Raw genomic sequence first — 24,790 nt, 5'->3', positions numbered from 1 at the left:
GACAATTTGGAGAAAATTATATTACACATAGGATACAAAAATCATACAACCTCAGAAATCATCTAACACAAGCCATGCATTATTCTGATGAGGAAAACTATATCCAAGAGAGTAAATGACTGCGTTAGTTACAAAACTAGCTAGTGAATTCTGCTCAGGGATGAGAATAATATATAAGACAGACTTCACAGAAATCTCAAATTTCCAGTTTAATTCTGCAAAGGTCTCATATTTAACACTATTTAGTTATGCAAGGAATTAGCACTTTCTGGCTTACTAGGAATTCCAGGTCCCTCTTTGAATATTTCCAAAGGGATGCTAGACTTTTCACTTAGGAAGTATTTTGACTCTCATTATTCATTGTATTACCTTTATGTATCTGACCAGACAAGAGTTCACTGGTAAATATTAGACAAAAACAAACTAGAATAGTCCATTAAGAGAAAAAGACAACTGAAAATTCAAGAAGTCAGCACAGAGAATACTGGCAAAATAGACAGAGCATGTTTGACTCTTCTTTCCCACAAAAGGTTAGAAATAAGAGGTTACAGGTAACATTAGTATTTGAGAAAATTCCAAATGAACAAAAGAAAAATTTTAAATATCACTAAAACACAAGGGAAAGAATCAGAATGAATGTGACAATTCTTGAAAAGGGAGAAAAGGAAGCACAAGCTAATAAATTACTAAACAAAATCTAATAAAACTTGCTTAAAATTCTTCGGTGGCTCTTTACTACCTTCGGGAAACAATTCAAAGCTCATCAGTATGACATGAGGCCCTTCACAATTCAGTCTGTCTACAGATTGAGTCTGAACTCTCCCTTCTCTGTGCTTCAAGCCCCACCCAGTAAGACTAAATATTTCCCCAGAGCATCTTCTCTCTCATACCCATCCATGTGACTCCCCTTCTGCTTTGTACCATCTAAACTCAACTCAAGAGTGCAGGGCATTCAGGAAGCCTTCTCAGTCAGACTCCAACCAAGTGGGCGAGTCATACTAATATATCCCTTGAAGCACCCTGGGCTCCCCACTATCACAGCTCCTCTCAAACTATTTACTTAGTAGAAACTGTGATAGATTATTTACTTAATTATTTTCTTTCCTCCATTGTGAGCTCCTTCCCAAAATGGATGGACATTACACATTTTTGTATTCCCATGCCTAATATAATACCTACTGCACAGTAGGTGCTCTATCAAAGTCTGCTTTGAGCTGAATGAACTGTACTAAACAAAGGTAAAGAATGCTGACAGGTGTTAAGTATGAAGAAGATGGAAAAATCTGATATGTGTATAAACCAAATGAAGTGATGAAGTAGTAAAATTAATTAAAACTAGTTATCATGGAAAAATATGATAATGCATAAATGAAATGAAGTGATGAAGTAGTAAAATTGATTAAAACTAGTTATCTGGTATTTTGCTTTAATATGCCAGCTAAAGATCATGGTTTAAAGATGACTGAATTACAAGAGGTACTTCTCAAGAGTCGTGAGTCTAAAGAGAGAGCAATGTAAGATAAAGTATTATGGTGAGAGAGGATTAAAGATGGCGACATGAAAGGTGAGACAGAGGCTTCCTCCTAAAACCTCATATAATACAAAAATATAATTAATACAACTAATCCTGAAAGAGCAACAGGAAAGAGGACTACGCCAGACTGTATACACTTGGAGAAAAGAGCAGACCTCATGGAACACAGTAATGTATGAAAGCTGTGACCTGGCAGGACCCAAGCCCTTCCCACACCCCAGCTCACCAGTGGGAGGAAGAGAAACAAGAGCAGGGAGGGAGTGGAGGCCTGGGACTGCTGAATACCTAACTCGGAGATCTACTCTGGGAGCACAAACCTACATTGATGGTGCTTACATGATACTCTCCTGATTAGGGGGTTGGAAACCTAAAACAGGAAGAATTCCTGGAGAGACTGAGATTTCAGCCACTTGTGAAAAGCAGGGAAACATAATCCAGCAGCTCTGGGGCAGTGAAGACAGGCATAGCAGCCAGGAAGCAGGAAACAGCTCGTTCATCCCCCCAGGCACCAATACCACTCCCCTGTGACCCCCAACATTGCTTCAGGGGGTTGCACAGCTCCAGAGAGTACAGATTCTGGACACTTGAGGGTGCCATATACAAATATGACATGCTGAAGGAAACTGGTTTAGAGTAAAATTCTTAATACAGCACCTGAGAAAGATTTAAATGACATCGACCTCATGAATCTTCCTGAACAGAAGTTCACAATAAAATCATTACCATGCTCATGGAGGTATGAAAAGGTATTCAAGAACTCATAAATGAATTTCAATCGGAGATCCAATCGTTGAAGAGCACACTGGAGGGTATTAAAAGCAGGTTAAATACAGTGAAGGAGACAAAAAATGAAATAGAAACAAGACAAGAGGAAGACAAAGAAGCTGAGGCACAGAGAGAAAAAAGGATCTGTAAGAATGAAAGCATATTGAGAGAACTGTGGGACCAATCCAAATGGAACAATATTTGCATAATAGGGGCAGCAGAGGAAGAGAGAGAAAAAGGGATAGGAAGTGTCCTTGAGGAGGTAATTGCTGAAAACTTCCCCAATGTGGGGAGGGAGATAGTCTCTCAGGCCATTGAGGTGCACAGATCTCCCTACAAAGGGGACCCAAGGAAGATAACACCAAGACATATAGTAATTAAAATGGCAAAGATCTAGGATAAGGACAGACTATTAAAAGCAGCCAGAGAGAGAAATAAGATCACATACAAAGGAAAGCCCATCAGGCTATCATCAGACTTCTCAACAGAAACCTTACAGGCCAGAAGGGAGTGGCATGATACATTTAATGCAATAAAGCAGAAGGGCCTTGAACCAAGATTACTTTATCTGGCAAGATTATCATTTAAATTTGAAGGAGGGATTAAACAATTTCCAGACAAGCAAACACTGAGAGAATTTACCTTCCACATACCATCTCTACAGTGCATTTTGTAGAGACTGTTATGAATGGAAGTGTTCCTAAGGTTTACCAGCTGTCACGAGAGGTAATAAAACCACAGTAAAGAAAGTAGAACAGTTAACTACTAAGCAAATGCAAAATTAAATCAACTATCCCCAAAGCAAATCAAGGGACAAAGAGAATATGATACCTAATACATGAAGAATAGAGGAGGAAGAAAAAGGAGGAGAAAAAGAAAAGAACCCTTAGATTATGTTTATAATAGAATATTAAGTGAGTGAAGTTAGACTCCTAGATAGCAAGGAAGTTAACCTTGAACCTTTGGTAACCATGAATCTAAAGCTTGCAATGGCAATAAGTACATACCTATCAATAATCACCCTAAATGTAAATGGACTGAATGTACCAATAGAGTCACTGAATGGATAAAAAAATAAGATCCATTTATATGCTGCCTACAAGAGATTCACTTTAAACCGAAAGACATACACTGATTAAAAGTGAGGGGATGGGCCCTTCTGCACCCGGCTAAGGCCGGTCTGGTCCTGCCCCTCCCCGCCCCGCACTGCGCCCCCTGGCGGGTGTTCTTCCCCGAACGGGGCTGGAAGGCTTGGCAGCAGTGGTGCATGGAGCCCCAGGCAGTGCCCTCCTGGCTGCAGCCCAGGTATAGGAAGAATGTCTACCTTTTCATCTACTACTTAATCCAATTCTGTGGCCATATTTACAAAATATGACAGTCAGATTCCTCTCATTTAGAAAAGATTCCATGGTTGATACTTTCTATGCGATTGGCCTTGTGATGCGCCTTTGCCAGTCTATTTCACTCTTGGAGTTGCTGCACATATATGTTGGCATTGAATCAGACCATCTTTTTCCTAGGTTTCTGCAGGCAAGTTGAAAGAAGATGGGAAATTCACTGGGAGAGAGATTCAATATAGGAAATCATTGATAGATTAAGCTCACAGAGAGAATCATCATCCTCTTTGTGGTGATCACCAGTCAAGAGAAAATAAATATCTGGTGTGTGTTTTATTCATCTTTTGGAATCTGTTGGATATGGTTAGAAAAAATGGGGGTGAACTTATCTTCCCAGCTTATCCTAGAATGACTTTTTTGAAGCAAGCATCATGGAACTTCCTCAGTCTGACAGAAATCTATGAGAAATCCACAGTTACTGCAATGGTTAATGTTGAAAGACTGGTACTTTCCTCCTAAGATCAGAAACAAGGTATACTTACTGCATGTTAGCAGTCATAGGAATATCCTATGCGGTCTTGACATGGCTCAGTCAAACCCGGTGGACGCTGATTTAGCCTTTGTGTGTCCTCGCAGAAGCTTTTGCCATCTATCAGTCACTGCCTTATTTTGAATCATTTGGTACTTACTCCACAAAGCTGCCCTTTGACTTAACCATTTATTTCCCATATGTGCTGAAACTATATCTCCTGATGCTCTTTATAGGTATGTATTTGACCTACAGTCATCTTTACTCAGAAAGAAGAGACATCCTCAGAGTCTTTCCCATTAAAAAGAAGAAAATGTGAAGTACAGCATTCTGATGTGAGGAAAAGCAGCCTGTGGAGTCAGCTTCAGTAAACACAGCACAGGAAGCATTCTGGTGGGAAGATACCTAGTATTTGATAAAACTCCATGACTGACAATTGTATTCCTCCCCGGAGTAGACACACCACAGTAGTCTATGTTCTTACATATTGTATTTCCAAACACCCCCTGTAACACTAAAGCTGTGGATTCTATACGGGTTAAAGTTGTATCAGGAAGTCTGATTATTTTCCTATAAAGTTAAGAAATAGGAAATTAACTGGAATATGTTCATTAAATTGAAAACCAAAATTGTTAACCTAAATTACTTCTATTTCTTTTCAGAGTTCCCAACTAGCAGTAGATCTGTAGAAGGGAAGCAATGACTAAATACTGTGTGTAGTTGTCTAGAATAACATATTTCACAGATGTCACTGTCCCCAGAGGTAATTAGACACACCTAGAAAATTATTTTCTAGACTTTGATGAAAAACAGAATAAATCTTAGGAAAATATAAAAATAATGACCCCAATTTTTTTTTAAACAGGCTGTATACATACCTTACAAGGAGGTACAAAGATGTAGTAAAAATTTATTAATAAATCTGAAATATTGCTAATTCTTAATTTACTATTATATCCAAAATGTATGTGAATTTACTAATAGAATCATTTCTGTACCATCAATGTATCACTTTTCTTGAAAGAATTATAGAATCTTATCCAGTGACTATATAAAAAGGGTATTAAATATTTTGGGACATAAGAACTAGGTAGCAGAAATAAAACTACAAAAAAAAATTGCTACAAGCTTTAGTTTACAAAAAGAATCCCTTTGTAAACTCCAGGTGAGTTAATCTGGCTTCCTACTTACATTGCTGGAATATACACCTAGAGTCACTAAAATCAACAGAAAGAATTACAGCAACTATACTTTATTGGGCTACTGTAGGAAACTAAAATTCCATTAAATAATACTTTAATTTTTTAACTACATTACCTTAAAGCCTTTTTATCAAGGCATTGAAATGAAAAGCAATAACTAACACTTCTTCCAGACATACTCATTGGGTAGTGATGTATTTTACTCCCGTATGCTTCTCAAGGAACACTTTCATCTTGGTCTGATGTTTTTGTTCAATAAACAGGTTACCCTTAGAATGAGTTGCTTCCTAGTTGACTTCACAAAAATGCCTACATTCATTCAAGAAACACTTACTTTGTGCCTACAGTGTGCCAGACATCATACATAAAACCCTTACTAGGCCTCCTACAAACAAGCTTGTTACAAAAGCATATACCACACCACACTGAAGTCCCTAAGAAGATAACTTTTAAAAATATTCTTTATTCTGTCTACCTTGAGCAAGTTGTCACATATGTGTTCCTTTCTTTCAAAAGAAGTAACTACATCAGTACCTGAAAAGTTTCTCCAGAGAAATAACCTATGTACAAAGAAAACAGCTACATTCCATTGTGCTAAAGTATTAAAGTGATTTAAAATTAAAATATGCTAAAAATGAAAAAAAAAAAGTGAGGGGATGGAAAATGATATTTCATGCAATAGGGAGAAAAAAGTAAGAGTTGCAGCACTGGTATCAGACAAAACAGACATCAAAACAAAGAAAGTCACAAGACAAATAAGAACATTACATAATTGTACAGGGGTCAATCCAACAAGAAGATATAACCATTACAAATATCTATGTACCCAACACAAGAGCACCTACATATGTGAAACAAATACTAACAGAATTAAAAGGGGAAATAGAATACAGTGCATTCATTCTAGAAGACTTCAACACTCTACTCACTCCAAAGGACAGTTCAACCAGAAAGAAAATAAGTAAGGAGACAGAGGCACTCAACAACACATTAGAACTGATGGACATAACAGATATCTACAGAACTCTACACCCAAAAGCAGTGGAATACACATTCTTTGCAAGTGCACATGAAACGTTTTCAAGAATAGATCATATACTAGAACACAAAGACAGCCTCAGTAAATTCAAAAAGATTAAAATTGTGCCAACCACTTTCTCAGACCACAAAGGTATGTAACGAGAAATAAATTACGCAAAAAAAATGAAAAAGCCCACAAACACATGGAGGCTTCACAACATGCTCCTAAATAATGAATGGATCAATGAACTAATAAAAACAGGATCAAGCAATATATGGAGACAAATGACAAAAATAATTCAACACTGCAAAATCTGTTGGACGGAGCGAAGGCCGTGCTGAGAGGAAAGTATATTGCAATACAGGCATACCTCAGGAAAGAAGAACAACCTCATATGAACACTCTAAACTCACAATTAATGAAACTACAAAAAGAAGAACAAATGAGGGTAAAACTCAGTAGAAGAAGGGTCATAATAAAGATTAGAGGAGAAATAAACAAAATTGAGAAGAATAAAACAATAGAAAAAAATCAATGAAAGCAAGAGCTGGTTCTTTGAGAAAATAAACAAAATAGATAAACCCCTAGCCAGACTTACCAAGAAAAAAGGGGTCTATTCACATAAACAGAATCAGAAATGAGAAAGGAAAAATGGCTATGGACACCACAGAAATACAAAGAATTATTAGAGAATACTATGAAAAATGATATGCTAACAAACTGGATAACCTAGAAGAAATGACAATTTTCTACAAAAATAAAACCTTCCAAGGCTGACACAGAAAGAAACAGAAAATCTGAACAGAACAATTACCAGCAACAATATTGAACTGGTAATCAAAAACCTACCTAAGAACAAAACTCCTGGAAAAGACGGCTTCACCACTGAATTTTATCAAACATTTAGTGAAGACTTAATACCCATCCTCCTTAAAGTTTTCCAAAGAGGGAATACTTCCAAACTCATTCTATGAGGCCAGCATTATGCTCACCCAAATAACAAAACCAGGTAAAGACACCACAAAAGAAGAAAATTACAGACCAATATCCCTGATGAACACACATGCAAAAACATTCAAAAAATAGTAGCAAACCGAATACAAAAATATATCAAAATGATCATCCATCATGATCAAGCGGGATTTATTCCAGGAATGCAAGGATGGTACAACATTCGAAAATCCATCAACATCATCCAACACATCAACAAAAAGAACTACAAAAACCACATGCTAATCTCCATAGATGCTGAAAAAGCATTCGACAACATGCAACATCCATTCATGATAAAAACTCTCAACAAAATGGGTATAGAGGGCAAGTACCTCAACATAATAAAGGCTATATATGACAAACCCACAGCCAACATTATATTTAACAGCGGGAAGCCAAAAGCTTTTCCTTTAAGATTGAGAATAAGACAAGGATGCCCACTCTCCAAACTTCTATTCAACATAGTACTGAGGTCCTAGCCACAGCAATCAGAAAACACAAAGAAATAAAATGCATCCAGATAGGTAAGGAAGAAGTTAAACTGTCCCTGTTTGCAGATGACATGATATTGTACAGAAAATACCCTATAGAATCCACTCCAAAACTACAACATTTTTTACCTGAATTCAGCAAAGTTGCAGGATACAAAATTAATATGCAGAAATCTGTGGCATTCCTATACACTAACAATGAACTAGCCAAGAGAGAAATCAGGAAAACAATTCCATTCACAGTTGCATCAAAAAGAATAAAATACCTAGGAATAAACCTAACCAAGGAAGTGAAAGACCTATACTCTGAAAACTACAAGACACTCATGAGACAAATTAAAGAACATACTAAAAAATGGAAACACACCCCATGTTCATGGATAGGAAGAATATTGTCAAATTGGCCATCCTGCCTAAAGCAATCTACAGATTGAATTCAATTCCTATCAAAATAGCAACAGCATTCTTCAACAAACTAGAGAAAATCATTCTAAAATTCATATGGAACCACAAAAGACCCCAAATAGCCAAAGCAATCCTGAGAAGGAAGAATAAAGCTGGGGGGATCTCACTTCCCAACTTCAAGCTCTACTACAAAGCCACAGTAACCAAGACAATTTGTTACTGGCACAAGAACAGAAGCACAGACCAATGGAATAGACTAGAGAGCCCTGATATAAACCCAAGCATATATGGTCATTTAATCTATGATAAAGGAGCCATGGACATACAATGGGGAAATGACAGCCTCTTCAACAACTGGTGTTGGCAAAACTGGACAGCTACATGCAAGAGAATGAAACTGGATTATTGTTTAACCCCATACACAAAAGTAAACTCAAAATGGATCCAAGACCTGAATGTAAGTCATGAAACCATAAAACTCTCAGAGGACAATATAGGCAAAAATCTCCTGAATATAAGCATGAGCAACTTCTTCCTGAATGCATCTCATTGAGCAAGGGAAACAAAAGCAAAAATGAACACATGGGACTCCATCAAACTAAAAAGTTTCTGTACGGCAAAGGACACCGTCAACAGAACAAAAAGGCATCCTACAGTACGGAAGAATATATTTGTAAATGACATATCCGACAAGGGGTTAATATCCAAAATATATAAAGAACTTACACACCTCAACACCCATAAAGCAAATAACCCAATTAAAAAATGGGCTGAGGATATGAAGAGACAATTCTCCAAAGAAGAAATTCAGATGGCCAGCAGACACATGAAAAGATGCTCCACATCACTAATCATCAGGGAAATGCAAATTAAAACCACAATGAGATATCACCTCACACAAGTAAGGATGGCCAGCATCAAAAAGACTAAGAACAACAAACGCTGGTGAGGATGCAGAGAAAGGGGAGCCCTCCTACACTGCTGGTGGGAATGTAAGCCAGTTCAACCATTATGGAAAGCAATATGGAGGTTCCTCAAAAAACTAAAAATAGAAATACCATTTTGACCCAGGAATCCCACTCCTTGGAATTTACCCAAAGAATACAACTTCTTGGACTCAAAAAGACATATGCACCCCTATGTTTATTGCAGCACTTTTTTACAATAGCCAAGATATGGAAGCAACCTAGGTGTCCATCAGTAGATGAATGGATAAAGAAGATGTACATACACACAATGGAATACTATTCAGCCATAACAAAGAAACAAATCCTACCATTTGCAACAACATGGATGGAGCTGGAGGATATTATGCTCAATGAAATAAGCCAGGCAGAGAAAGACAAGTGCCAAATGATTTCCCTCATTTGTGGAGTATAACAATGAAGCAAAACTGAAGGAACAAAATAGCAGCAGACTCAGAGACTCCTATAAGGGCCTTGTTGTTACCAAAGGGGAGGTGTGTGGGAGGGCTGGTGGGTAGGGAGGGAGAAGAGAATTGAGGGATATTATGTTTAGTACACTTGGTGTGGGGGATCACGGGGAAAACAGTGTAGCACAGAGAAGGCAAATAGTGAATCTGTGGCATCTTACTACACTGATGGACAGTGACTGCATTGGGGTATGGGTGGGGACTTGATAATATGGGTAAAAGTAGTAACCACATTGTTTTTTCATGTGGAATCTTCATAAGAGTGTCTACCAATAATAGCTTAATAAAAATAAAAGTATTATGGTAAACCTTATCTTAGAAAATGAGAAGTTCTCTCAGTACAGAGAAGGGAGCAACTAACTTCTGGTTAGGCATAGCAGGAAGCATCATCTGAGCTCGTAGTTAAAAATGAGGACAGAAACAATGTGCTAGGCAAAAAAACAGAAAAAGGTCCTGGAGACAGGTAAGAGAGTGCAGCAAAGACAAAGGTCGTAAATGTGGCACTATGTTCAGGAGAAAGTGAGGCATCCTGTACAACTAACATACAGAGCAGGCTGTGATAGAAGTAGAGGTTGAACCAGGTGAGGCTTAGAACCTCACCCCCCGTTTTGAGAGAAATCTTCTGCATCCGTGGATGTTTTATTGCCCTTGTCTAGCTTGGATTAACACTTAGTCTACAGGCACACACCTGATCATCTACATTTGCTCTCTTACAACACTAAACTATGTTTTCTACCTTTATCTTGTATCTACCTACCACTTCAGTATTTTATTAAAAATAATAATAAAGAGAGAAATGGGGTATCAACATATAAATCAAGTATAAAAATCAAACGAATATTCATATTTGAACTGATTGTTTATAGTTCATAATGCATGATTAAAACCAAAAGTTTCTGTGATGACTGCCCTTGTACTGTTCACCATGTAACTTATTCACTATGTAAGAATTTGTTCTCCATGTAAGAACTTGTTTGTTATGCTTCAGAAGATTGGAGATTGACGAAAATTAGGCTTGGGGTGGATTAACGATTGTGCATTGAGCAGTGACCCCCCTATGCAGAATTTTATTGTTGTTAACAACCATTTGATCAATAAATGAGAGATGCTCTCTCAAAAAACAAACAAACAAACAAAAAAAAAAGTACAGACTTTCAATTGTAAAATAAATAAGTAACTGGGATGTAATGTATAGCATAAGGAATATAGTCAAAATATTGTAAGAACTTTGTATGGTGATAGCTGGTAGCTAGAATTATCATGTACATAAATGTTGAATCACTGTGTTGTACACCTGAAACTAATGTAATACTGTGTGTCAACTACCCTTTAATAAAAAAAAAAAAAAAAGAAGTAGAGGCTGAACCACAAAATGTCCTAACAACAAGGAAGAAACCTGAAACTTCAACCAACCTGACACTACCAGTGCCCTCACAGTTGAATGGATAGACTCTATCATGGCATTTATCACAGTCTATTATAATGTCTATCATTCTCACCAGCCACTTAATTGTGATCTCCCTCAAGATGAAAACCTTGTCTTCTTAATCTTCTAGGGCACCATGCGTATTGTTTGACCCAGTACAGTGTCCAGAAATGTTTAATTTTTAAAAATCAGTGTTTAATAAACTATAGGATGAGACGTAGACATAAGATTTTTAAAAATTTAAAGCAGAGGGACAAGTGATAAAAACAAAGTAAGAAATCCATCCTGACTGCTAACCCCCTTATGAATATAAAGAGCTAAAAGACTACTATGGAAAGATAAAAGATGGCAGCAAGAGAGGTGACACAAAGGCCTCCTCATAAAACCATATGTAATAAGAAAATATAATTAATTCAACTAATCCTGAAAGAGCAACAGGAAAGAAGGCTGCGCCAGAGTGCATATAAGAAAAGAACATACCTCACGGAACAGGGTAAGGTACCAAAGCCATGATCTGGAGTTACCCAAGCCCTTCCCCCAACTCCAGCTCATTGACAGGAAGAAGAGAAACAGAGCTGGGAGGGAGTGCAGGCATAGGACTGATGAACACCCAGCCATGGAGAGCTGGGAGCACGAACCTACATTGCATGGTGCTCTGGAGATTAGTGCAGTTGGAAAGCTCAGACAGGCAGAATACCTGAAGAGACTGAGATTCCAGCCACTTGCGGAAAACAAGTATCCACATCTGGCTGCTCTGGGACAAAAGAAAGGCAGGAAGTCTGAGAGATTTTCTAAGAGCAAGAGGGCTGCTAAAATGGCAAGGATTGCACAGAGCTTACTGCTCGGGAAAAAGGACAGGTGGACAAAATTATCTGGGTACACTCTTCCCAGCAGGTTGGGAACATTCAGGAACTATAGGCATTCCATCCCCCTGCCTGGCTATGCAGCTACAGGGATCCCCAACATGATATGCAGCCTGCTGCGCCTTCCACACAGCCAGCCCCCATCAGCTCGCAAACCAGTAGCCCCTGCCCTGGCATCAGGTGAGTCAGAGGAAACCTCACCTATGGCAGCCACAAACACAAAGCACAGAGGCTTACACCTGTGTGTTCAGCCCACTGATTCTGGCACGGAGGACAAGCATAGCATCCAGGAAGCAGGAAAGAGCTCCTTCCTCCCCTCAAGCACAAGTGCCGATCCCCTGCCATACCAGACATTGATCCAGGGGCTGAGCAGCTCCAGAGAGAAGAGCTTCTGGCCACACAAGGGTACCACATAAAAATATGAAACGTCAAAGGAAGCTGGTCCAAACCAAAATCCCACAAACACCAGAAAAACGGTCAAGTGAAACTGAACTCATCAAACTTCTGAAAGAGTTTACAAAATAAAAATCATAAACATGCTCATGAAGGTACAGAAAAATATTCAAGAAATCAGGGAAAAACTGTGGACAGAGATTCAATCATTACAGAATACAATATCAGAAATGAAACATACAATGGAGGGATTTAAAAGCAGATAAGATATACTGGAGGAGACGGTAAATGGAATAGAAATTAGAGAAGAGAAATACAAAGAAGCTGAGGCACAGAGAGAAAAAAGGATCTCTAGGAATGAAAGACTATTGAGAGAGAACAGTGCGACCAATCCAAATGGAACAATATTTGCATTATAGGGGTACCAGAAGAAGAAGAAGAGAGAGAGAAAAAAGGATAGAAAACCTCTGAGGTGGTAATTGCTGAAAACTTCCCCATTTGGAGAAGGAGAGAGTCTCTCAGACCAAGGAGGTACACAGATCTCCCAACACAAGGGACCCAAGGAAGACAACACCAAGACATATAGTAATTAAAATGGCAAAGATCAAGGATAAGGACAGCCTATTAAAAAGAGCCAGAGAGAGAAAAAAGATCACATACAAAAGAAGACGCATCAGGCTATCATGACAATTCTTAACAGAAACCTTTACAGGATAGAAGGGAATGGCATGATATATTTACTGTGATGAAGCTGAAGGGCCTCAAATGATGAATACTATCCTGGCAAGATTACCATTTAAATTTGAAGGAGCAATTAAACAATTTCCAGATAAGAAAAATCTGAGAGAATTTACCTCCCACAAACCGTCTCTACAGTGTATTTTAGAGTGACTGCTACAGATGGAAGTGTTCTTAAGGCTAAATAAATAGCTGTCTTTGTTTTCGGAAGGACCAGCATCCACCAGGACATGGTGTCTAAAGGGCAGTGCTACAACCCCTCGGAGAACTGGTGGACCATAAAGTCAAGTGCCCCCAGCCTTAGCAGTACTCAGTCTACTGCTTGGGCTGTGAGACCAACCAGTGGACACGGATCGGGGACATGACTGCCAAGCGCATGACTGTCTTGCCATGCCTTGGCCTTGGGCAATAAGCTCTATGTGGTGGGGGGCTACTTCAGGACCCAGAGAGGTAAGACCCCGGACTGCTACGACCCCACCTCAGACACGTGGAACTGCATCACCACCGTGCCCTACTCATTCATCCCCACTGCCTTTGTCAGCACCTGCCTTCATGAGAGCCCAGTCAGGTCAGCTCTACAGTGACCCAAAAGTGTGACCCAAAGCCCACGTCCTAAGTCACATGGGTATGGTCACCCACCCCATGTGTGCGCTACACAAAGACTGTTAGGCCTGGCACAGAACACCTCCCAGAAGCCGAGGGCAAGGCCAGGCTCTTCTCAAATGCCGAAGCTCAGATCTCATGCCAAACCCATGAGCCAGGGCTCCTGGGGCAGCCCAGGCCTCAGCGGTCTTGCAGTACAAAACTAGGGAGCCAGATGGGTACTCGGGTGAGGCGTGTATGGTGCTGTGCACGGGCATCGCCGGGGAGCTGGCAGGGCAGCGCTGCCAACCCTCTGGGAGAAAAGAGAGACTTTCCTCAAAGTGGGCCAAGACTGTCGTGCAAGCTGAGGTGCTTCTCTACTGACTGGCACAGTGGCCATTTCTGCCCCTGTCCCAGGGCCCCTGTAGCCCTGAGGACTCACCTCGGTGCATACTCAGTCCCCAGCTCAGGGCACAGAAACCCTATCAGGAGCCAGCTGGAGCAGAAAAATTAATTTCTTCCATGACCCAGCACTGCTGACATGGTGCAGAAAGCTCTGCACAGTGAAAACAGTCCTACTTGGCTGGAATTGCTTCTAAACAGCATGGTAGTTTCAGACACTGGGGGTTTCAGTGGTTACACTGAATCCAGCCTGCCCTTGAGGCCCTTAAAGGAATAGGCTGGCAGGTGAGCTAGCCCAGAGCAAAGGTATCAAATTCTTTAAACAGGGTGTGCAGGCTCACAAAAGCCAACCTGGATAGGAATGGGTTTGTTCCCTTTCAAGCTCTTTTCTGTTTAGTTTAATCTGTGCTCTTCCTCTTTGGGAGAAAAATCTGACCAGCCAGAATTCTTGGTTCCCTGAGGAGTAAGGTTCAAAGAGAATATTGGCATTTCCTCGTTGGTTCCCTGTTCCTGCTCTCGGGGAAACTGGGGACCTGGGGGTGTCACCTATGGGCCTCAGCCTCTGGCCTTAGCTGCTGTTTGCCCCCCTGGGGCCCTGGACGGCTGGGTACCAGATGCTGTGAGCCCTCTGCTTTCCTACAGTTTCCGCCAGTCCATGACCCACTCCTTGACCTGGCTCCTCAGCTTCCCTGAGCCTCGGCTTTCCCCTCTGGATAGAAAAGGTGCCACTCATGGGACTTAACCTAGAAGATATCAAGTGAGAGCTGGGATCACTCATCATTCTATGAGATAGTGGAGGATGGTGGGCATGACAGTTTCAGGAAGTTCTAGGCAGGGGGACTCTCAGTGTCCTTGGAACAGCCCCTCCTCCTGGAAGGTCTGGCCCCCACCACCAGGATTACTGTGATTCGGGAGGCCCTCCCCATGCCCCCCACTGAGTGCTGCTCAGGCCTGCCAGTCCACACATGGGTGCCACTGCCACATTTCAGGGCCAAAGGAGCAGGTGCAATGGGGGTAACTGCAGGAAACCCAGCCAGCCCTACATCTGACTGGACAGCCTCACCAAGGCCTGACACCTGAGGGCCACAGCATGACTCCTGCCTCCCTGTCCCCTGCACCCCCAAGCCACTCTGGCCCTCCACTGAGCCTGCTGCCAGTTAGAGTCCCCCAGCTCAGTGCAGGGCCAGAGATTGGGTTCTGCCCCCAGCCTGACCTGCAGCTTCACCTCCCTGGGCCTGCTATCCAGGCCCTCCTGCTGCTAGCAAGGTACAGGGCCTGGGGGACTCCTCCATGCCTGGAGCACCTCCTCAGCCCCCTAACCCTCTCCATCGATCCCACGAGACTCTGACTTAACCTCAGGAGCCACTAGCAAGAGGTCCCCTACCTTCCACAGCACCCCCTCACCCTGGAGGACACTCATCATTTGTTCCCAAGCACTTGATCGCCCACTGTTGGGCAATTCACGCTTTCCATGGGCACCAAGTGCTGTGGTCACGCTGTCCTCTAAACCTCTCAGCAATGTGTCTCACAGGTGCTATAATAGGGAGGCATATAAGCCAAAAAAAAAAAAAAAAAGAGGAAATAAAATCACACTAAAGAATGTACAACAATTAATTACTAAGCAGTGCAAAATTAAATCAACTACCCCCAAAGTCAATCAAGGGATAGACAGAGAGTACAGACTGTGATACCTAATATATAAACAAAATGCAGAAGAAAGAAAAAGGAAAAAAAAAAAACCTTTAGATTGTATTTGTAAGGGTATACTAAGTGAGTTAAGTTAGACTGTCAGATAGTAAGGAAGTTACCCTGGAACCTTTGCTAACCACCAATCTAAAGCCTGCAATGGCAATAAGTACATAACTATCGATAATCACCCTAAGATAAATAGTCTGAATGCACCAATCAAAAAACATAGAATCACTGAATGGATAAAAAAACAAGACCCGTCTATATACTGCCTATAAGAGACTCACTTCAAATTCAAAGACATACACAGACTAAAAGTGAAGGGATGGAAAAAGGTATTTCATGCAACTAATAGGGAGAAAAAAGCAGGAATTGCAGTACTTGTATCAGAAAAAATAGACTTCAAAACAAAGAAAGTCACAAGAGACAAAGAAGGACAATACATAATGATAAAGGGGTCAGTCCAACAAGAGGATATAACCATTATAAATATCTATGCACACAACACAGGAACACCTACATATGTGAAACAAATATGAATAGAATTGAACAGGGAAATAGAATGCAGTGCATTCATTTTAGATGACTTCAACACACCACTCACTAAAAGGACAGACCACCCACACAGAAAATAACTAAGGACACAGAGGCACTGAACAACACATTAGAACAGATCAAACTAACAGACAAGCAAAGAACACTCTACCCAAAAGCAGCAGGATACACATCCTTCTCAAGTGAACACGGAACATTTTCGGGAATAGATCATATACTAGGCCACAAAAACAGCCACAGTAAACTCCAAAAGACTGAAATTCTACCAACAAGCTTCTCAGACCACAAAGGTATGACACTAGAAATAAATTACGCAAAGAAAACGAAAAAGCCCACAAACACATGGAGGCTTAACCACATGCTCTTAAATAACCAATGGATCAATGAACAAATAAAAACAGAGATCAAGGAATATATGGAAGCAAATTACAACAATAACTTAACACCGCAAAATCTGTGGGATGCGATAAAGGCCGTGCTAAGGAGGACGTATACTGCAATACAAGCCTACCTTAGGAAAGAAAAACAATCCCATATGAACAGTCTAAACTCACAATTAACTAAACTAGAAAAAAAAGAACAAATGAGGCCCAAAGTCAATAGATGGAGAGACATAATAAAGATTAGGGCAGAAATAAATAATATCGAGAAGAATAAAACAGTAGGAAAAAATCAATGAAATCAGGACCTGGTTTTTTAAGAAATAAACAAAATAGATAAACCCCTAGCCAGACTTATCAAGAAAAAGAGAGTCTACACACATAAACAGAATCAGAAATGAGAAGAGAAAAATCACTATGGACACCATTCAAATACAAAGAATTATGAGAAAATACTATGAAAAATTATATGTTAACCAACTAGCTAACCTAGAAGACAGACAACTTTCTAGAAAAATACACCATTCCAAGACTGACACAGGAAGAAGGAGAAAATCTGAACAGACCAATTACTAGCAACAAAATTGAATTGACAATCAAAAAACTACGTAAGAACAAAATCCCTGGACCAGATGGCTTCACTACTGAATTTTATCAAACATTTGGTGAAGAATTAATACCCATCCTGCTTAAAGTTTTCCAAAAATAAAAGAGGAAGAAATACTTCCAAACTCATTCTGAGGCCAGCATCACTACAATCCCAAAACAAGGCAAAGACGCCACAAAAAAGAAAATTACAGACCAATATACCTTATGAACATAGAGGCAAAAATACTCAACAAAATATTCGCAAACTGAATTCAAAAAACATCAGAAAGATCATCAATCATTAACAAGAGGGATTTATCCCAAGGATACAATGATGGTACAACATTTGGAAATTCATCAACATCATCTACCATGTCAACAAAAAGTAGGACAAAAAACACATAAGCATCTCCACAGAAGCAGAAAAAGCATGACAAGTCAGCATCCATTCATGATAAAAACTCTCAACAAAATGGGTATAGAGGGCAAGTACCTCAATAAAATAAAGGCCATATATGACAAACCCACAGCCAACATCATACTTAACAGCGAGAAGCCGAAAGCTCTTCATCTAAGATCCAGACAAAGACAAGGATGCCCACTCTCCCCACTTTTTTTCAACACAGTAGTGGAGGTCCTAGCTACAGCAATCAGACAACACAAATAAATTAAAGGTATCCAGATTGATTGGTCAAAGGAAGAAGTCAACCTGTCACTGTTTGCAGATGACATGATATTGTACATAAAAACCCTAAAGAATCCACTCTAAAACTACCAGAACTAGTATCTGAATTCAGCAAAGTTGCAGGATACAAAATTAATACACAGAAATCTGTTGCATTCCTATACACAAATGATGAACTAGCAGAAAGAGAAATCAGGAAAACAATTCCATTCACAATTGTATCAAAAAGAATAAAATACCTAGGACTAACCCTAACCAAGGAAGTGAAAGACCAATACCCTGAAAACTACCAGACATTCTTGAGATAAATTAAAGAGGACACTAACAAATGGAAATTCATCCCATGCTCTTGGCTAGGAAGAATTAATATTGTCAAAATGGCCATCCTTCCTAAAGCAATCTACAGTTTCAATGCAATCCCTATCAAAATACCGACAGCATTCTTCAATGAACTGCAGTAAATAGTTCTAAAATTCATAAGGAACCACAAAAAACCCCAAATAGCCAAAGCAATCCTGATAAGCAAGAATAAAGCAGGGGGGATCTCGCTTCCCAACTTCAAGCTCTACTACAGAAAGCCACAGTAATCAAGACAATTTGGTACTCTCACAAGAACAGACCCATAGACCAGTGGAACAGAACAGAGAGTCCAGGTATTAACCCAAACATATATGGTCAATTAATATACGATAAAGGAGCCATGGATATACAACGGGGAAATGACATCCTCTTCAACAGCTGGTGTTAGCAAAACTGGAGAGCTACATGTAAGAGAATGAAACTGGATTACTGTCTAACTCCATACACAAAAGTAACTTGAAATGGATCAAAGACCTGAATGTAAGTCATGAAACCATAAAACTCTTAGAAAAACACATAGGCAAAAATATCTTGAATATAAACATGAGCTACTTCTTCATGAACATATCTCCCCAGGCAAGGGAAACAAAAGCAAAAATGAACAAGTGGAACTATATCAAACTATAAAGCTTCTGTACAGCAAAGGACATCATCAGTAGAACAAAAAGGCATCCTACAGTATGGGAGAATGTATTCATAAATGACATACCCAATAAGGGGTTGACATTCAAAATATATACAATGAGCTCATGCACCTGAACAAACAAAAAAGCAAATAATCCAATTAAAAAATGGGCAGAGGATCTGAACAGATACTTCTCCAGAGAAGAAATTCAGATGGCCAACAGGCACATGAAAAGATGCTCCACATCACTAATCATCAGAGAAATGCAAATTAAAACCACAATGAGGTATCACCTCACACAAGTAGGATAACCACCATCCAAAAGACAAACAACGACAAATGTTGGCGAGGATGTGGAGAAAGGGGAACCCTCCTACACTGCTGGTGGGAATGTAAATTAGTTCAAACATTGTGGAAAGCAGTATGGAGGTTCTTCAAAAAACTCAAAATAGAAATACCATTTGACACAGCATTTCCACTCCTAGGAATTTACCCTAAGAATGCAGGATCACAGATTCAAAAAGACATATGAACCCCTAAGTTTATCACAGCACTATTTACAATAGCCAAGAAATGGAAACAACCTAAGTGTCCATCAGTAGATGAATGGATAAAGAAGATGTGGTACATATACACAATGGAGTAGTATTATTCAGCCATAACAAGAAAATAAATCCTACCATTTGCAACAACATGGATGGAGCTAGAGGGTATTATGCTCAGTGAAATAAGCCAGGCAGAGAAAGACAAGTATCAAATGATTTCACTCATCTGTGGAGTATAAGAACAAAGCAAAAATTGAAGGAACAAAACAGCAGCAGAATCACAGATCCCAAGAATGGACTAATAGTTACCAAAGGGGAAGGGACTGGGGATGAAGGGTGGGAAGGGCGGGATAAGGGGAATAGGGGGCATTACGATTAGCACACATAATGTAGGTAGGGGTGGGCATGGGGATGGCAGTATAGCACAGAGAAGAGAAGTAGTGACTCTACAGCTTCTTACTACGCTTAGGGACAGTGACTATAATGGGGTATGTGGTGGGGACTTGATAATGGGGGGAGTCCAGTAACCACAGTGTTGCTCATGTAATTGTGTATTAAAGATACCAAAAAAAAATGTATATATATATAAACTGTAGGATATTGTTTAAAGTGAACTTCAACTTACCTAGATCTGGCCATTAATATTCTTAGCCTCTGCTGCAGCATCAGGAGTTGAATCATACTTCAAAATACCATGTTTTCTTTGTTTGCTGACTTAACCTGGAAATAGTAAAAAGAGGTTGAGAATTTTCTAATCTCTTTTAAAGTAATAATTTTCCTTATATGACTTCTGGCTACCCTGTTAGTTCAGTTAATTCATTTAAACAAATTCTGTAAGTCTAAAAATTTGATTAAAATTTAACACATAAGACCTATTTTTAAAATTAGTATGATATATACATGTTATCATTAACATGGCCTTTTCAAACTAAAACGCAAAAACGTACTAGTGTAAGTTCTATGATGTCTGGCTATCCAGACCTTTAGAAGTCACTGATTCTGGCTTCTTCACTATAGCTTTGATAGTGCACAACTCACTTTTCTATACTTAGCTCCTCAGCCATAAAAAGGGAGGCTAGACTAAATTGCCTCCAAGGCTACCTTTCAGCTTTAAAATCTCATTTTATCCAGTGCAGGCCTAATTCTCCATCTCTAGTCACTTTTCTTAAACCTCACTGTCACTCCTCCCAAAGAGTGGACTCTTTAGAATCTACCCTCTATGTCTTCCTTCCACAAGGTGCCCCAGAACGAAATCAGAGGGGTCATCAGAAAACAATTGGTGCGCACAAGCTTTCCACACAATCACAGGATAATGATATAAATTACAACCTAGAATTTCAAGAGATTTTAATACACTTTTTGGAAGTTTTCTGGCCCATTTATTCACTTGTACAAGGAAAAAATATTACAGCACATAAAAAAATCAAACTCACTCAAACATAGGCATCAACATCTACTGAATAGCTATACTATATCAGACATCATTATGTTAGGGGTTTTGCAAATTATTTTAATCTATATTAACTAAAGTTGACAAATATGACTGATCAAAAAGAACACTTCAAAAACCATGAACCCACAAGCAATCAAAATTCTCACTTCTGGACTTCAAACCCAAACATAAAGCCAGCAGTTCAGCCAGTTTGTGCCCTTGTAAGCTGCTGCTATACCCCAGGTGGGCAGCAACCCGATGCCTCTTCCTTAGCACAGCCTCTGTCCTCCAGAAGCTACACATACATTGTGCTTTGTCTCTGGCTTGTAACATTGTCCAGCTAAATCTACCATAAACCATTTCTCTTATGTGCACACACATCCTCTGTCTGTCCATGTCTCTCTTCTAAGAGATTTTAGCCAGATACTCAGGAAAATCTCTTTTCCTCTCTTTACTCATTCCACTTATAAGCATCTCACAACCCCCATTATGAAATGAGTTTAATCACAGTAAATATAATTAAGAGAAGTGAGAGTGATCTTTTATCTAGGAAAGTCTTAAGTCTTGAAAGGAAACGTTAAAGAGTCAGTGTACCCACCTATAAAGCTTTAGAAAATGATAATAGCCTCCATTAGAATCTCTGGAAACTTTCTATTCTGTCCCATCTTCAGACATTTAATTTTTCCCATTTTTTAAATCTAGTAAAATAAATATGACATCTTTTAAGTGTATATTTCAGTAGTATTAATATATTCAATATTGTTGTGAACCAATATCTGTAACTTCCCTAGATCTTCCAAACTCTACACCTATTAACAACTCATTTCTCCTCCCCCCAAATCCCGGCAACTGCCATTCTACCTATCTTTATGGGTTTGAATTTGTCTCTGGGTTGTAAAACTGTCCAGCTGACTCTACCATAAACCATTTCTCTTATGTGCACACACATCGTCTATCTGTCCATGTCTTTCTTCTAAGAGATTTTAGCCAGATAACTCAGGAAAATCTTTGTGACGATTTGAAAAAAAACATTTTTCTCTAGCTCATTTATATACTGTGAGAATACAGTATATAATACATACGACATATAAAATAAGTGTTAATCTACTGTTTATGTTTTAGATAAAGCCTCTGTTCAACATAAGCTCTTTAGTAGTTAAGTTTTGGGGGAGTCAAGTTATTCTCACATTTTTAACTCCACAAGAGCTGGCACACCTAACCCGTGTTGCTCAAAAATCAGATTTATTTACCTTTCTGTGCCTGCCTTACTTAGCATACTGTCTTAAAAGTTCACCTATGCTGTAACTTGTCAGGATTTCTTTTCTTTTAAAGGCTGAATAATATTCCATTGCACGTAAATACCAAATTTTGCTTATCCATTCACTGTTGATGGACATTTATCTACCTTTTGGCTATTGTAAATAATGCTACTATGAAGCTAGATGTATAAATACCTCTTTGAGAACCTGCTTCTAATTCTTTTGGCTATAGACTCAAAGTGGTATTACTGATCATGTGGTAATTCTATTTTTTGAAGAACCACCATATTGTTTTCCACAGCAGCTGCACCATTTATGGTCCTACCAGCATTGCACAGGGTGCCAATTTTTTCACATCCTCTCGAACACTTGTTTTCTGGGTTTTTTGGTATTAGCTATCCTAACGGGTGTGAGCGGATACCTCACTAGATTTTATTTGCCATTTCCCTCATGATTAGTGATGTCGAGCATCTTTTCATGTGCTTATTAGCCATTTGTATTTTGAAAAAATGTCTATTGGCCCATTTTCTGAATCGGGTTGGTTTTTGTTGCTGGATTTTAGAAGTTCTTTTTATATTCTGGGTATTGATACTATATCAAATATGATTTTTGAATATTTTCTCCCATTCCGTGGGTTGCCTTTTCACTCTGACTTTTGATGTATAAACTTTATTTTTTATTAAGTCCAATTTGTGTATATGCTTTCTGTTGCCTGTGCTTTTGGTGTCATATCCAAGAAAGCATTGCCAAACCCAATGCCATGAATCTTTTATCCTATATTTTCTTCTAAGAATTTTGTTTTGTATCACTGATTAACACATTTGAGTTAATCACATTTGATTAACTCAAAATGATTTGAGTTAATTTTTGTAAAGAAAAGGATCCAGGTTTATTCTTTTGCATGTGGATATCTAGTTTTTCCCAGCACCATTTGTTGAAAAGACTGTCTTTTCCCCCTTTGAGTGGTCTTGGCAACCTTGTCAAAATTTATTTAACTATATATGTGTGTTTATTTCTGGGTTCTTTATTCTGATCCACTGGTCTATAAATCTGCCTTTATGCCAGTACCACACAGTTTTGATTACTGTAGTTTTGTATTAACTTGACATCAGGAAGTGTGAGTCATCCACTTTGTTCTTTTTCAAGACTGTTGTCTCTTTGAATAGTACTGACATTTTAACATTACATCTTCTAATCTATGAACATGTGACATGTTATTTATGTCTTCTTTAATTTCCTTCAGCAATGTTTTAGTTTCCACTGTATCTTTCACCTCTTTAATTCCTAAGTATTTTATTCTTTTCTGATGCTACTGTAAATGAAATTTTTTATAATTTCCTTTGTAGATAATTCATTATTCATGTAATAAACGTTTGTGTATTGACTCTGTATCCTACTGCTTTGCTTAATTCATTTATTAGTTCTATCCTACTGCTTTGCTTAATTCATTTATTAGTTCTATATTTCTTGTGTGTAAAATCTTTAGGGTTTTCTACATATACAACCATTATCTGCAAACAGATTCTTTTACTTCGTCCTTTCCAGCACAGATGCCCTGTTTCTTTTGCTGAACTAACTGCTCTGGCTAGAACCTCTAGTACTATGTTGAATAAAAATGGTGAAAGCAGGCACTCTTGCCATGTTCCTGATCTTAGAGGAAAAACTTTCAGTCTTTCACTACTGAGTATGACATTCACTATGGGTTTTTCATGTGTGGCTTTTATTGTGTTGAGGTAGTCTCCTTATACTCCTAGCTTTTTTAGTGTTTTATGGTAAAAAGATGTTGAATTTTCCAAATGTTTTTTTCTCCATCAACTGAGATGGTCATGTGGTTTTTAATCCTCCATTTTGTTATCGGCATACCTCTTATTGTGCTTCACTTTATTGCACTTTCATTTTTTTAAACAAATTGAAGATTTGGGGCAACCCAGCAAAGAGCAAGTCTATGGGTGCCATGTTTCCAACAGCATTCGCTCACTTCACGCCTGTTACATTTTGGTAATTTTGCAGTATTTCAAACTTTTTCATTGTATTTGTTATGGTGATCTGTGATCAGAGATCTTTGATATTACTACTGGAATTGTTTTTAGGTGCCACAAACCACACCCATCTATAGTGAACTTAATAAATGTATGTGTTCTGACTGCTCCACTCCACCCCCATCTCTCTCCCTCTCCCCAGGCCTATTCCCTAAGATACAACAACACTGAAATTAGGTCAATTAATAACCTCACAATGGCCTCCAACTGTACAAGCGAAAGGAAGAATCATTCAATGCAGCAAACCTCACTGTCTTATTTTAAGAACTTGCCACAGCCACCCCAACCTTCAGCAATCACCATCCTGATCAGTCAGCAGCCATCACCACTGAGGCAACACCCTCCACGAGCTAAAGGATGATGACTCACTGAAAGCTCCGGGAATGATCAGATTTTTTTAGCAACAAAGTTTTTTTGATTAAGTTATGTACTTAAAAAAAAAGACATAATGCTATTGTACATTTAATAGATTACAGTATAGTACACATATAACTTTTATATGCACTGGGAAACCAAAAAA

General features: G+C 39.0%; 1 protein-coding gene and 1 pseudogene across 5 annotated transcripts in view; one reads left to right on the top strand and one right to left on the bottom strand.

The window, feature by feature from the left end:
- On the top strand, window positions 1-20,153 carry LOC108405522 (very-long-chain (3R)-3-hydroxyacyl-CoA dehydratase 4-like; annotated as a pseudogene).
- FRS2 (fibroblast growth factor receptor substrate 2) overlaps window positions 1-24,790 on the bottom strand; it is a 147,403-nt gene that overhangs the window by 15,828 nt on the left and 106,785 nt on the right. For 3 of the 5 annotated variants that reach the window (XM_037022608.2, XM_037022607.2, XM_073215586.1), the window contains one exon: window positions 20,166-20,260. The gene's annotated coding sequence lies outside the window, so the exon portion shown is untranslated. Of the gene's footprint in view, window positions 1-3,623; window positions 3,760-20,165; window positions 20,261-21,570; window positions 21,671-24,790 lie in introns of those variants that run through there. The other 2 variants (XM_073215585.1, XM_037022609.2) reach the window with 2 other exon arrangements.

The sequence above is a fragment of the Manis javanica genome, chromosome 10, assembly GCF_040802235.1.
Source record: "Manis javanica isolate MJ-LG chromosome 10, MJ_LKY, whole genome shotgun sequence".
Taxonomy (NCBI): domain Eukaryota; kingdom Metazoa; phylum Chordata; class Mammalia; order Pholidota; family Manidae; genus Manis; species Manis javanica.
The sequence above is the reverse complement of the archived record's forward strand: the minus strand, read 5'-3'. Positions and strand labels throughout refer to the sequence as shown.